The sequence below is a fragment of the Colossoma macropomum genome, unplaced genomic scaffold (genome assembly GCF_904425465.1).
Source record: "Colossoma macropomum unplaced genomic scaffold, Colossoma_macropomum, whole genome shotgun sequence".
Taxonomy (NCBI): Eukaryota; Metazoa; Chordata; class Actinopteri; order Characiformes; family Serrasalmidae; genus Colossoma; species Colossoma macropomum.
In genome coordinates this window covers 83,377-97,453 of record NW_023496026.1, presented here as the reverse complement: position 1 = coordinate 97,453, position 14,077 = coordinate 83,377, and positions in this window count along the sequence as shown.

Sequence of the window (14,077 nt, the reverse complement as noted above, 5' to 3'; positions counted from 1 at the left end):
TGAACCGCCATAACATGGCAGAACACACTGTATTTAGTGCTGCCTTGGGTGTTGAACTGGCATTGTCCTGTTTAGCTAAAATTTTAGAATTTCTAGTAAATCAACTTAAATCATTTATATACAAAAATTCTGTCCTGTTTAATTATCAATCTGGCTTTAGAGAGAGACACAGCACCATCTCTGCTACCACACAGGTTTTAAATGATCTCTATAGGGCCATAGACATGAAGAAGCACTGTGCTGCCATTTTTATTGATTTATCAAAGGCTTTTGATACAGTTGATTACACTCTTCTTTTAAGGAACTTACAAAAGAATGGCTTTGAAAATTACCTTTCAGACAGACAACAACGCGTAGCACTGAGTAATTACAAATCAGATTTTTGACTACATCCAAAGGAGTACCACCTCTGAAAAACGACAAAACTACAATGCTCATTTAATGCTCTACAGCAGGGGTCTTTAATTAAAATTCAATAAGGTCCAGTTAGATAACATTTCCTCAAGCAAAGGTCCGGAACATCATAGTGTCTAACTTGCATCATAATTTAGTGCCATATACTGTACAGTGAAGTAGCCTAGTAGGCTTAGCAACATCTTATGTAGTCAACAGCTGAATGTCAAACCAAATAAAATTTGTGTTTTTTTTTGTTTTTTGTTTTTTTTTTAGAGCGCGCCATTTGAAATAACTTCCCTCTGACTCATTTCTACGTTCACATTACCAGGTTACCATTTTTGTCCTAATGTGACTCAGATCTATTGTTTTCAGGGCTGTGTGGACACACAAATGTGATCTTTTCAAATCCGACCTGAGCTACTTTCATACGTGGTCTTAGATCGCATACGTATCTGATTCATGGCCACGCGACCCTAATTTGACGCTCAGATCAATCCATGTGCTTTTTTTCCACTGCGCGTGCACCATCATTCAGCGCAACAATGGCAGCAGCAGCGAACAGACGTTAAAGCCTGTAAACGGTGGCAACACCTCACCTTTTTCACCTTCGTCTCGGTCTAATAATGAACAGCTGAGAGCTATTCAGAGTTAATTATTTTCGCAGGCTTGTTCTGCAAGTAAGTTTGTTTGCTGACGATTCACGTGACGTTACTGAGTAGTATGTGCATATGCGGGTCGTTTCAGGATGCCGGTTCGTTCACATTAACGACAGATTTGAGTCACTAACCTGAATCAGTGTGAACCATCGTGTCAGAGAGATCAAATCTGAGCAACGAAGCTTGTAGTGTGAACTTAGCTTTTTTCCTCCGACTGCTGTTTCTCGCCTCGTCCCTCCCCTGTGTGTACGCCACTTACTTGAGTCTCAGCGCTCATCGTAATACACTGTTCTGATTGGCTGAGTAGCATCACGTGTGATATTTACAACACGTGATTGGTCTGTGAGTTTCCCGGGCCGCTAAATCGGTACGGTAAAGGTTAGAAAACTTATGCCCATTAAAATAGGACCACCCCGTCGAAATTAAATAATTCTCCATAGTTTATCGGTTATAGGTCCAGGTCCGCATAGGACAGCGTTTGGGTCCGGACTCGGACCGCGGTCCGACCTCTGCTCTACAGGTTGCTTTGTGTAAACACAAACTGGTTTTCAATGCTAAGAAAACTAAGTTCATACTGTTTTCCAGATCTACGAATACTAATCTTAATTCTGCAAATACCACTACCCTGGCAGGATCCAACATCAAAAGAGTCACAGGGTATAAATACCTTGGCATATGACTGGATGATAAACTCACTTTAAATCCCATATTAATCAGTTGGTTAGCAAATGTAAACAGAAGTGTTATCTATATAGAAATAACAAAACAAAATATAGCCGCAAGCGGCGATTTGCGGGCTCCAAGCTTGTTCACAAACATTGCTATTTTGGCCACGGCCCTCTTTGGGTACATGTCAGTAAAGATTCATATATAAGAACTTTAATCGTCATGTATGAAATTATTGTTGTAAAATGTGATGAATTTGCATATATGCTCACTATGTGGAATGATTGTTTCAGCGCCCCTACTATCATATGCCCACTAAACTTAGCACCTTGTTTCAATGTTAGGCATTGAGCAGGTGTACCAAGTTTGGTGTCAATCAGACAATGACTTATTGTCATAGCACTACTGTCATGAAAATATATGAACATCACAATGTTCGATTACTGGTACAATTTAGTCAAACACATCTAAGGGCAAAGTGGTTTAGTCTGAAGACTTGAGTATTTGTCAGCATTTGCATTTCTTTAATGTAAACTGAGGGAGAGATATGTTCATTTTACGTAATATGTATATATATATATATATATATATATATATATATATATATATATATACATACACATGATTACATGTTGCAGCGCCCCCTGGAGGTCAGTTTAGATGACAATTGGCAGAGTATTATTCTGTATGTCTGTACCAATTTTGGTCTCAATCATACAATGTTTGTGTGAATTACAGATAATGGATTCGTAAAAACTCTGCCCAATTGGATTCAAGTTGCATACATGCTTTGTGAAAAAGTCAACATTTTTTGATAATTATTTACTGTCAGACTCCACTCTTTAGTTCATGACCAAAATTGAGATGATAAGTTGTAAACTGTAGAACTAGTTCAATATAGGTCATATTCAAACAATGTGCATTTGTAGAAAAATGGTAATAGTTAGTAAATGACTTGCATTTGCGAAGTTGTCAGGTTCACTTTAGAGCATTATTTGATACTGACTGCTTGTTTATAATCTGTACGGTATAAGACTTATACTCATTTTGGAGTTTTAAAACATGAACAGCACCCCCCCAGTGGCCAATACCTATATTACGTCAAACGGTAGTAAGAAAGTCCATACCTAGAGGTACCTATCAAGTTTCATGGTGATTGGCCAATTTTAAGGCTGTCAAATACCTGCTGAAATCTGATTGGCCGATGGCGGCCATGGTTTTTTTTTCGAATATGACATCAGTCTCATAGATCCTGATCCAAGACAGCACATTGTAGCAACAAGCCAATTTTCATGTCAATCGGACAACCTTTGGTTGTGCAACACTTCTTTTGCTATTTGTTATAGAACCACCTTGCGATGCAGTTGCACAAAACTCTGAAGATCGTTTACAACTGCCATAGTGTACATGCCTATGAAGTTTCGTAACAATCAGTCAATGCGCTTCTGAGTTAGAGCTGTACGTACATGATGTTTGAAATGTGAGCTCCACTCACATTTTCAGGTGGGGCCTGGACAATATGCAGTGATGAAATTCCAACATTTTTTTGATAATTATTGAAGTTCAGCTTCTTAGGCTTCTAATGATAACAGATTTGTGCAGATTGTGTGACTATAGAGATTTTTAATATGGGCAAAATAGCTGTTTTGTGGGCCATGACATAAGTAATTAGGAGAAGAAAGAATTCTGTCTCTATGACATACGGTACAGAATCACCGGCCCTAAATGTACAAAGCTGTGCTATAGCGCCACCATCAGGCCGATTAGGCTGAGCTCGAGCACCTGAGTAGCGGGAGGGACTACTACCTATTGAAAAAGTTTCATGTCTGTTCGACTTAAGGTTTGGTCTGCACTATTCATTTTAGTGAAGAAGAAAAATCCTAACAATTACAAAAGGTCCCTTAAATACTCTACAAAATGGCTGCTAATGAGAAACAGGTGTCAGCTAGAGTCTCAGTATTCTGGATAGTGAGACATCTGCTGGTGTGGAGGGGAACTGGCAGCAGATGTGACAGTGACATTAATAAACTTGACAAATTTTGTCAGTGCAATCCTCTTTGGCAATACGACACTCTGTAAAAACGTGTTCAAAAAGACCTGTCGCTCCAAATAAATTGACCAGCAGAGAGTGCAGCTGAACGCCCTCTTCTAAGATCTCCCCTCTGTTAAAAAGGGCCAAATGTCAGAAGCAAAAGAAAGATTCTAGAAGCATCTTTTTTGAAAAATTATGTGTAACTGTTTTTATTTGTATTTGCAACCTATTTGGACAGTTTAAAAATCCACATTCAAAGTATTTTAAACTTTTGGCACAAAAAAGCACAGAGAGCATTTTAAAGGAAGGGAAAAAAAGATCAAAGAACACAGAGAATTTTGTATTTTAAACAATGGCACATTGAATTGTACTTAATATGACTGAGGACTTCAAGCAACAAAAAGTTCCATTTTGATTTCAGCCATTCTCTGTAGAGAATGTTCAATCCAAGTTACTGAGAAAGGACGATTCCACAAGGGTTCTTAAGTAAAGAAAATAGTTATAAAAAGAATAATGAATACTTGAACACTTTGCATGGTTAAAGTGTTCTTTGCATCATGAAAGGGTTCTTAAGAATGTGCTGTAGATGGTTCCTTTTGAAAAGGGTTCTATATAGCACCCAAAAGCATTCTTCTATTGTTACGATGTCAAGCTTGTAAGAATAGGAGAACCCTTTTGGGTGCTCCATAAAACCCTTTTCAAAAAGGTTCTATATAGAACCATCTACATGACATTCTCCATCAATCTGAAGAACCATTTCATGATGCTTTAATAATGCACAGGATTCTTTGAATGTTCATGCTTTTTTCAGAACTTTACTAAAACTTTACTAAAAAACCACTGAACCATCCTTTTTAATAGTGTGCGACAGACATACTATTATACACAAAGAGTAGTGCACTACACAACAGAAAACAAAACGATCGAGCTGAACAAAGTTTACAGAAAAGACAGCAAAATTATGGTGAATTGCCAACAGCTTCTTTGTCAAATTTTCCATTCCACCTTAAATGGTGCACAGATACATTGCGAAGCCTAACTGCTACACTATTTAAGGTGGAACGACAAAATCCAATACGAAGCTGGCAAGGAATAAGTCAGCTTCAGCGTGTGGTGAATGTTGCGCTTGTTTTACCAGCAGAAGCTGTTAAAATCGGTCAAATAGAGAGAGCTGTGTTTTTGTTATTTTTCCCTTCTATCATGAGGAAAAAGGTCAGTTTGCCTGGTAAGTTTGTCCAATAAGACTGGAGTTCAAGTGCTGAGGGCTTATTGAAAGTTGAGTCGCAGGTCCTTTCAGCTCTTTCAGCTGTCTATCAATATAGAACTCATGCTGTTGTCATTCATCATCAGTTAGGAAAAAAAAAACTTGTCCAAAATAGTAACTTTACAGGAAAAGGAGAAAAAAAATCTTAACTAGTAATGTAAAATGTAGATTTTTTCCCCCCAAGCAATTTTGGACAATTTTTGTTGGACCTTTCATCAAATTTTCATTAAATTTCAGCACATTGAACTAAGGAAGATATTAGGTGAAAGAATTCAGAAATCAGTGATTCTTCATTAATGCAATATTGGAATGTATTTATCACTCCTGTTTTGCCTCTCTTTTCAGTCATCTAACCTAGTATCATCAGTGATTTTGTCCCCTTTAATTCATTAAAATATGTTGCTGGACTATTTGAGACACATGCACATCCACGTTGGCCATAGTAAAATGGATCAGCAAGTGGAATTGGAGTTTTATGTGTTACTGTGTTTTCTATGACTATAAGGACTGGTGCTGCTTTTATTGTTGGATGCACTGTGATATTTTCGGAGTAAGCTTCTCTGGTTAAGACAAAAGGTTATTGGAGGCTTCTCCAATAGTCTTCTCAGTCAGAAGGTAAATAGAACATGGAGGTGGCTGTGAAGGGACACAATACCACCATCTGCTGGAGATTTACTTGTATTTTGCCCTTTTGCTTTTTAATTTTTAAAATTAACCAACATGCAAATATTTGTTGATTAGCAATAGGCGGGGCTACGGGGTACATTTTAGGACATCCTCAGACCTCAGAATCAGAACGACATCATTCCTCACACTAATCTCCAGCAGATGGCGTCGATGCTCGTTTACATTTGCCTTTTTATTTTGACACTTAAAGCGCGTCCACACCGAAAACAATCACAAACTGTCACTTTGCTGTTGATTTATCCATTTTGCATTTTCATCTTAATTTTGTCAGATATGCAGGCTACTGCTATGAAAAAGAAATAAGAACGTAAGCATTGCATTTTGATTTTAGTTTTGACACGTATTCTGAATTTCATGAACAAAAGGCTATTAGCTTTTTCATTTTAGATATGGCCATGAAATACCAGAAAACTAAAATGAAATGACAAATAGCAGTTTTACATTAATTTTTATTTTTGTCACAAATTACTCGTGTTTATGTGAAAAATGAAATTGCAAATGTAGGTATTTCATTTTCAATTTTGGCAGGATATTTGCGCAGATGTTTGAAAAAGAAATGGCAAAAAGAGGTTTGCATTTACATTTTATTGTTTTAATTTTAATTTCTTTTTTGGTCAGATTTGCATCCCATAGTAAGCAAGATTTTGTGGATTCCAAAGTTTGTAAAGGAATGTTATGAAATGTAAATGTTAATGCAATAATTTTAAGAATAAAATGTGTTACACTGACTATTGCAGTAGGCCGTGACTTGTGGTACAGCCTACTATTACAGCCATTTTGAATGTCTGTGAGCACTGAAGAGGAAGCCTTCAGATACCAGATATTCAGTGTCATAATTTCTTCTTCATGTTCTCAATAGAGTTGTTTCTTGACCCTGTTGCCCTGTCTGCAAAGCAACTTTAACAATGTCTCTGGAAAAGGTGCTATACAAGTTATGCAACAAATGGACATTCCTCAGTTCCTCAAGAATTCCAATTTGCTTCTTCACTTTCTCATATTTCTAAATATGTCAGACACCCTGTCCAACATAGTCAGCAGTCCACTGGAATCTGGAACAGTGGAATCTGGTCAAAATTGAATGGTTCAATCTTAAATTATATTTTTATAAAATCAACCTATTTTAAAGGAATGGTACAGCAAAAAATCTCACATGCACAATTTTCTCATTATCATATATGTAATTGATCAGCACTAGCATGTTTGGTGTCCAGGTTTTGTTTAGCACTGGAAAGACGAAGCTAACATTGCTATTGCTAAAAATCAATAGTCACCCAAATCGTTTCTGTAAATATGCCCAACATTTGCATCCAAGTATAAAAATGACCAAACTTTTAATGTGTAGCTAAACGCTAGGAGTGTTTGAAATAGCACTCGTTTGAGGAAAAGCAAATTAGGTAGCCCAAAATGTAAATTTTTCATCATGACAAAGTAATATGCACTTTACTATTGTGGGACTAATTTTAAGCAAAAGGGTCCTGTACAATCGAGTGCATTGCAAGAGCCATGTGTACAGACATGTATTCAGAGCTGACGAAATGTGCATTTTTTGTGTTTTCAGGTGATCTGAACTGTATTAACGATAAGAAATACTTATACTAAATAAACGTGTATGACAAACAGCATTGTAGTAGCAAATGTGAGTCGTATGCTTGTGCTGTGAGTGAATACTCGCGACCATAGAAATCAGTACGGTCTAGCGTGGCTGCGAAAGTGTTAATGAACTGCTGAGCCTCACAATAGTAGCCTGCAATATTTAAGAGAGACAGGGGATGGTGCTAGTGAACTAAGAAACTTAGCGTTATCACTTTGAGGGAAGCCTTTTGTTAAAGCTTTGAATTATTTGAGTTGTATTTTACCTCGTTCGGATACAGAAAAAAAAGCTAGTGCAGCGAAAGGGTCCTGTACAATCGAGTGCGTTGCAAGAGCCATGTGTACAGCCATGTTTTCAGAGCTGACGAAATGTGCATTGTTTGGGCTTTCAGCTTGTGAGGATCGCAAGTAAACTCCTTCTCTAACCTTCGTGTTAAGGGTTTAACGACTAATTATCGTTGTAGTGTAGGGTCCTTAAACTTTACAATATACTCAATCGAAACCCCTAACCTAAGTGCGTGCAGGTGATGTGTTCATCAGTGTGTACAAAGCTAAGGTGAACGTGTGTTACTGGGGGGAAACCAGCTTACCTCCACCGGTCCAGGCCAGCCCAAGTGTAGTCCCTCAAGGACGGGGAGCACAAGCCCCTTGGTTCCGCTCGGAAGTTTAAAAGTGGGAATTTCTCACACCAAAAAAATGACCCAGCATACGAGGATGGCGGTCAGCTTCCACGTTCAAGTTTGTCGCCACTACACCTCACGTCACGCTGACCACCTCCTATGACTCTCTTACTTCTGAAGCTTTCATGCTTATCCAGAGTACCTGAAGGCAAGCTAACGCACCCAGTGGAAGAAGTGTGTAATTGACAGTGTACTGTCTCAGTGTAATCTACATATCCCAACATTAGCAATGCAGGATCATAAAATTCATATTTTTCATCATTATGTCTATAAACTCCTGGCTAATACTTGTGGCAGGCTCCTACAAACATGCAAAACATTCATATTCATAAGGTTATTAGACGGGGGAGAGGCCATATCTGCATATGATGTACAAGACCTATATTTAACGTTAAGGTCAAGTACTGTAGGTGTTGCTGCCTACAACATGTTATATAATACTGTTGCTAAAACAGGAGCAGTATATTCCGTTACAGTGCTTCTAAATGTGAATTCGGGTTGTCCAAACTGTCCTGTTTCTGTGACATTATATGATCTTGCTGAGAAATAAAAATGAATGCTCATATTACACATGGCTTACTTGAGTGACAATGTTTTAGAAGAGCAGTTTGCTCACATTATTAACTCCTTAAGTGGTCAGGGCCCACCAGCAGCCCCAAAGTTTTACCTCGATAACCTAAGAATAGCTCAGCCAGTTTGCGTTGTAGGCCCTGTAGTTACTGAATAATAGGCCTTAGTATGTAACAAGCCTGGGATTTAAGGGGGTAAAATAGTGGGTCATAAAAGACTATGTTGTTTACTGTATGCTTACTGACCACTGCTCTGGCAGTAACTGCTTCTGGTCCTCACTGTTTCAGGGAAAATGGAAATGCCCCACCACCCACCCCTCCCCCGTGTGTGAGAGAGACAGATAGGGAATTAGATAGAGAATGTGTTGCATTCTGGATAGCAATCAAAATAATTGCTCCAAAGAGCTGTTCAAGAAAAAACCATTGACCTTAGTGAAAGTGACTAGCTTTATTGAGGGTTTTAGAGGTCAGATGTTTAAAAGTATGCATGTCTGTGTGTTTGTGTGTCGGGAGGGGGCAGTTAAAGCGGAATTCCACCGATTTGACAAAGTTTCTTAATCATTCAATGGTTTAGATGTAAACAAATCAGAGTGGTTTGCTGTGAAATGCGCCTTTTAGAAAAATTTGCCAAATCAAAATTGTTTGATTTCAAAATCAAAATGCCATGCTGATAATGGTGAAATAGTGCTAAATTGTTTTCTTTGGGCACTATTATTTCCAATGCTGTGCATGTACCTCTCCATCCTACATGCGTTTTGTTGTTTGGGTAGGCAACGTTGCATCGCATGGAGTCATCAAAACTCATAACTTGAGTGAGTATTCATCAGAGGAGTTGTAATAGATCACAGTTCCACCTTGCTGGTTAATTGTTCAGAATGGTGGTGAACTGCGCTGTACCAGAATGCAAAATAAATGGAGAAAAAATAGTAAGGTACGTTTTTTTAAAGTTGCCGTTACAAATACCAGAAATACTGAAGTCGTGGCTAATTGTTTTAAAGCTACACACAAATACGAACGTTGAACTTCAAACGTGGGGGTTTTTAGCGTCCACTTCACCGACAAAGACTACTCAAGACCAGTGAAAAAACGCAAAGCGAATTTCTTCAAATGCCGGCTGCATAAGACACTGCTGTTTCCTCTGCTGTATTTTCCATGTAGCAAACACTGGCTGAAACTCTACCTCCGGCTGAGTGTTTACCCAAAAGTTAAGGGCCTTTTGGCTCCATCAAGTCTGGGATTGTGGCATAAAGCTGTCGGCTTAATACCCCCAACCCCAGACTCAGTCAGATTTACGGCTGAATCAAGAGGCTGCACCCCTCTCCTTTGACCTGGAGAAAAACAGGACCCTTCACTGGAATGCCAAAATCCTGTGGACAACTTTTTATCCTAAGTAACAAAGTACATTTCTAAGGTGCTTGTCCCCTCCAAACTACAACCATTCGTTAGAACTCTTTTTAACTAAACTAGACATACCAAAACGGTATTTGTACGACTTTGGACGGCAAAATTACAACTTTCTAAATTCCCTAGGGATCTCAAGCATGGACCCACAGCACCCCCAAGGGGTGAAAACGAGAATTACTACGCCACCACCTAAGGACTGTTACTCACAAAGGACTCCAGGAAAACTTATTGATATGCATGTTTGACTATCAACCTTATCTAATTTACAAGTGATGATGCTTGTATTTTTATACTTAGTTTCTTAGTGTGTATTCATCCTTTCTTTTACCAGATGTTAGGAATGTGTGGGATAACCGTCTGAAAGTTACCTAAATAACCATTTAAAGTAGTGATTTTAGAACACTACGTATTTAGAACACTGAAAGTATGCACCTAGGTTTCCTTTTCACTTGTTTTATTTAGGCTTCTATATTTTTACTCTTCTCATTTACTTGGTTTAGTCATTTGAAGTAATGATTGTACTGTGTTGAAAGTTCCTGCAATGAAAAGACACCCAAGGATTAACTACAAGATTGTTCTGCCTTTGCCATAGTGTTCTCAGACAATGTGGGTAGAAACTGCATGTAGATACCTAAATGTTAGGTTTGTAAGTTATGGATTTTAGTAACCTAATTGATCTGAAAACTGTTTTGTTTAATCGAATTAAACTTTTAAACCTAGAAGGAACAAAGGAAGGAGTTCCCTGGTAGGGCGCACAGAGAAACCCCCACCAATCAGGACCAAGAATTAGGAATAGCTAATTACCCGTTAGGTGAGAGAACCTATCAACACCTGGGTTCCACCCCTGAAGGGAAGGGCCTCCAGCTGAACAAAACCAGAGTGCACCGCAAATGTGCAGAGTTCCTGCGTTCGCAACAAATTTCTAAGTTTGTGCCGGCCTAGGTCAGAAAGACAGGTCAGAAGTATTAGGACGCTAAATTTTCAGATCTGAAACCTTTGTTCGCCTACACACCTTAACCACCCTCAGAGAAGAAAGGTGGATATTTCTTGTCAGGCCAGGGAGGATATATCCACAACTTTTGATTCTGCTAAAGAGAGGTAGTTAGTTAAATTGGTACCACCAGCCTCAGAACCCTGATTGCAACCTGAACCTCGCCAGCGGAGTGGGAGCGGTTTGGACGCCACGGAGACCAGGCATCGCACCCAGAGCCACGCACTGATCTGTGAACAGATCGACCCTCAAAAGGCCGCCCAAGCTCCACCGTCAGACGGCCACGAGCCGCCTCCACCCAATCACTGACGGGAAGGCGCGTGCCCGCACAGAGATGCAGCATCCACGGCCAGCTAGGAGAGGAACCACCGCGTGAGCTCCAGCCTTCGATCGAGTCTGTCCTGAGATGACCCCTCCTGAAATCAGCCCCGACTCCCACGTAAGCTGGAACCATCAATTTGCAGTCAGGGCCCTGACGCCAATTTATTTAATAAGAGAACTTTTATAGGTACATCCAGCCATATAGTTATTCCCGTTCAGGCTTAGGTTAATTCTCTAGAGGCTCTCCTAAGCAACTTCCCAAACCACACTGCCTCATACCATTTAGCCGTGAATCACTCTAACTTAGCTATTTTGTCTTTCATTACTATCACTTTGTTTTGTTTTGTTTTCTTTTCTTGTTTTATTTTATATTGTTTATCATTGAATGTAGTCCAAAAGTAGTTTGATATTTAGCCAATAAATTCCCCTTTTCTGAAGCATCCTTGGTGCGAGCGTTTCTCTCTCTTGCCCTGGTCTGTAGACTTCAAATAAGTCCGGGTTACCTCACACCCTCACATAAGGTTCTAGCAATAATAATATTAAAATTTGCAAAACCCGTTACATCCACCACAGAAATTGAAATCAAGGTAAGAAACGTACGTGAGTGAAATAAATTAGTCATCGTTAGCCACCGTATATATACAATGCAATGCAAGTCTTCAGACCCTCTCGCTTTTTTCACATTTTGTTATGTTGCAGCCTTGTGCTAACATAAAAGAATCAAGTTTTCCCCCATCATTCTGCACTCAATATCCCATAATGACAAAGTGAAACAGAATTTTACAAATTTTTGCAAATTTATTGAAAAGGAAAAACTAAAATATTGCATTGACATAAGTATTCAGACCCTTTACTCAGTACTTAGTTCAAACACCTTTGGCAGTGATTACAGCCTCCAGTCTACTTAGGTATGATGCCACAAGGTTTACACACATGAATTTGGGTATTTTCTGCTATTCTTCTCTGCAGATTCTCTCAAGCTCTATCAAGTTGGATGGGGACGATCGGTGGACAGCCATTTTCAGGTCTCTCCAGAGATGTTTGATTGGGTTCAGGTCAGGGCTCTGACTGGACCACTTAAGGACATTCACAGTCAGCACAGTCCCTAAGCCACTCCTGTGTTGTCTTGGCTGTATGCTTAGGGTCATTGTCTTGTTGGAAGGCAAACCTTCAGCCCAGCCTGAGGTCCCGAGTACTCTGGATCAGGTTTTCGTTAAGAATATCTCTGTACTTTGCTTCATTCAGCTTTCCTGCAACCCTGACCAGTCTCCCTGTCCCAGCTGCTAAAAAAACAATCCCACAGCATGATGCTGCCTCCACCATGCTTCACTGTAGGGATGGTATTGAACAGGTAATGAGCAGTGCCTGGTTTCCTCCAGACATGATGCTTACAATTGAAACCAAAAAGGTCAATCTTGGTTTCATTGGATCAGAGAATCTTTTTTCTCACAGTCTGAGTCCTTAAGGTGCTTTTTTTTACAAACTCCAGGTGGGGTTGTATGTGTCTTTTACTGAGGAAAGGCCTTTGTCTGGCCACTCTGCCATAAAACCCAGTTTGGTGGAGTGCTGCAATGATGGTTGACCTCCTTGAAGTTTCTCCCATCTGCATACAAGATCGTTGGAGCTCAGCCAGAGTGACTATTGGGTTCTTGGTCACCTCTCTTACCAAGGCCCTTCTCCCCAATTACTTAGTTTGGTGGGGCAGCCAGCTCTAGAAAGAGTCCTGGTTGTTCCAGACTTCTTCCCTTTAAGAATTATGGAGGCCACTGTGCTCTGTGCCTCCCCAAATTCCTGTCTCTGAGCTCTATAGACAGTTTTTTCCTCCTCATGGCTTTTTTTTTCTTTCTGATATGCATTTTCAGCTATGAGACCTTATTTAGACAGGTGTATGTTTTTCCAAATCATGTCCAATCAACTAAATTTACCACTGGTGGACTCCAATCAAGGTGTAGAAACATCTCAAAGATGATCAAGAGAAATGGGAGGCCCCCAGAGCTAAATTTCAAGTGTCATAGCAAAGGGTCTGAATACTTTTGTCTATGCGAAATTTTAGTTTTTCCTTTTTAATAAATTTGCAAAAATGTAAAACAAATTCTGTTTTCAGTTTGTTATTATGGGGTATTGAGTGAAGAATGATTGGGATTTTTTTTTTATTTCAGCACAAAGCTGCAACATAACAAAATGTGAAAAAAGTGAAAGGGTCTGAAGGCTTTCCGAAAGCATTGTATCAATGTTAGCCGTTAGCTTGTAGACTGGTAAGCAGAGTAGCAAGTAGTTTGTTGTTGACACCACCAGTTTCCATTCACCCTGGGCTGTTCTGTTTCAGAGCCTGTGAGTTCAGTCTCTCTCTCTCTCCCTTTTCACTCTTTCTTCTTCAGGCCTCTGCAACTCATTTGTGTGTTCTGGTTCAAATCGAGGTGGCTCTACAAAATTTTCAGAACAGACCTCCTTAAAGTCCTCTCTGCCATCTTACAAAAATAGGTGAGAAAACTGTAAAAATAAACTGTAAACAAAAGCTGCTGCTGGCATTAGCCATGCTGAACAGCCATAGCTACAGCCTAGTAACAACAAAAGCATGCTGTAAAAGAACAGTGAAAAAACAGCCTATTTAATTCTAAGAGAAACATCTTTTTAAAATACAATGTCTCCAATGTTTTCTTTGTACAAAACAAGAAGTATCAAATGAAAATGTTTCTAGAAGTATGTCAACATGAGGCTTTGCAGCTTGTCACTTTTGAGATAAGCATAATATGAAGGAAAGTGCTTGCAGAGCGACAGAAAAGTCCATCTCTCAATGCTTCCTGAGATGAGGTAGTATTGC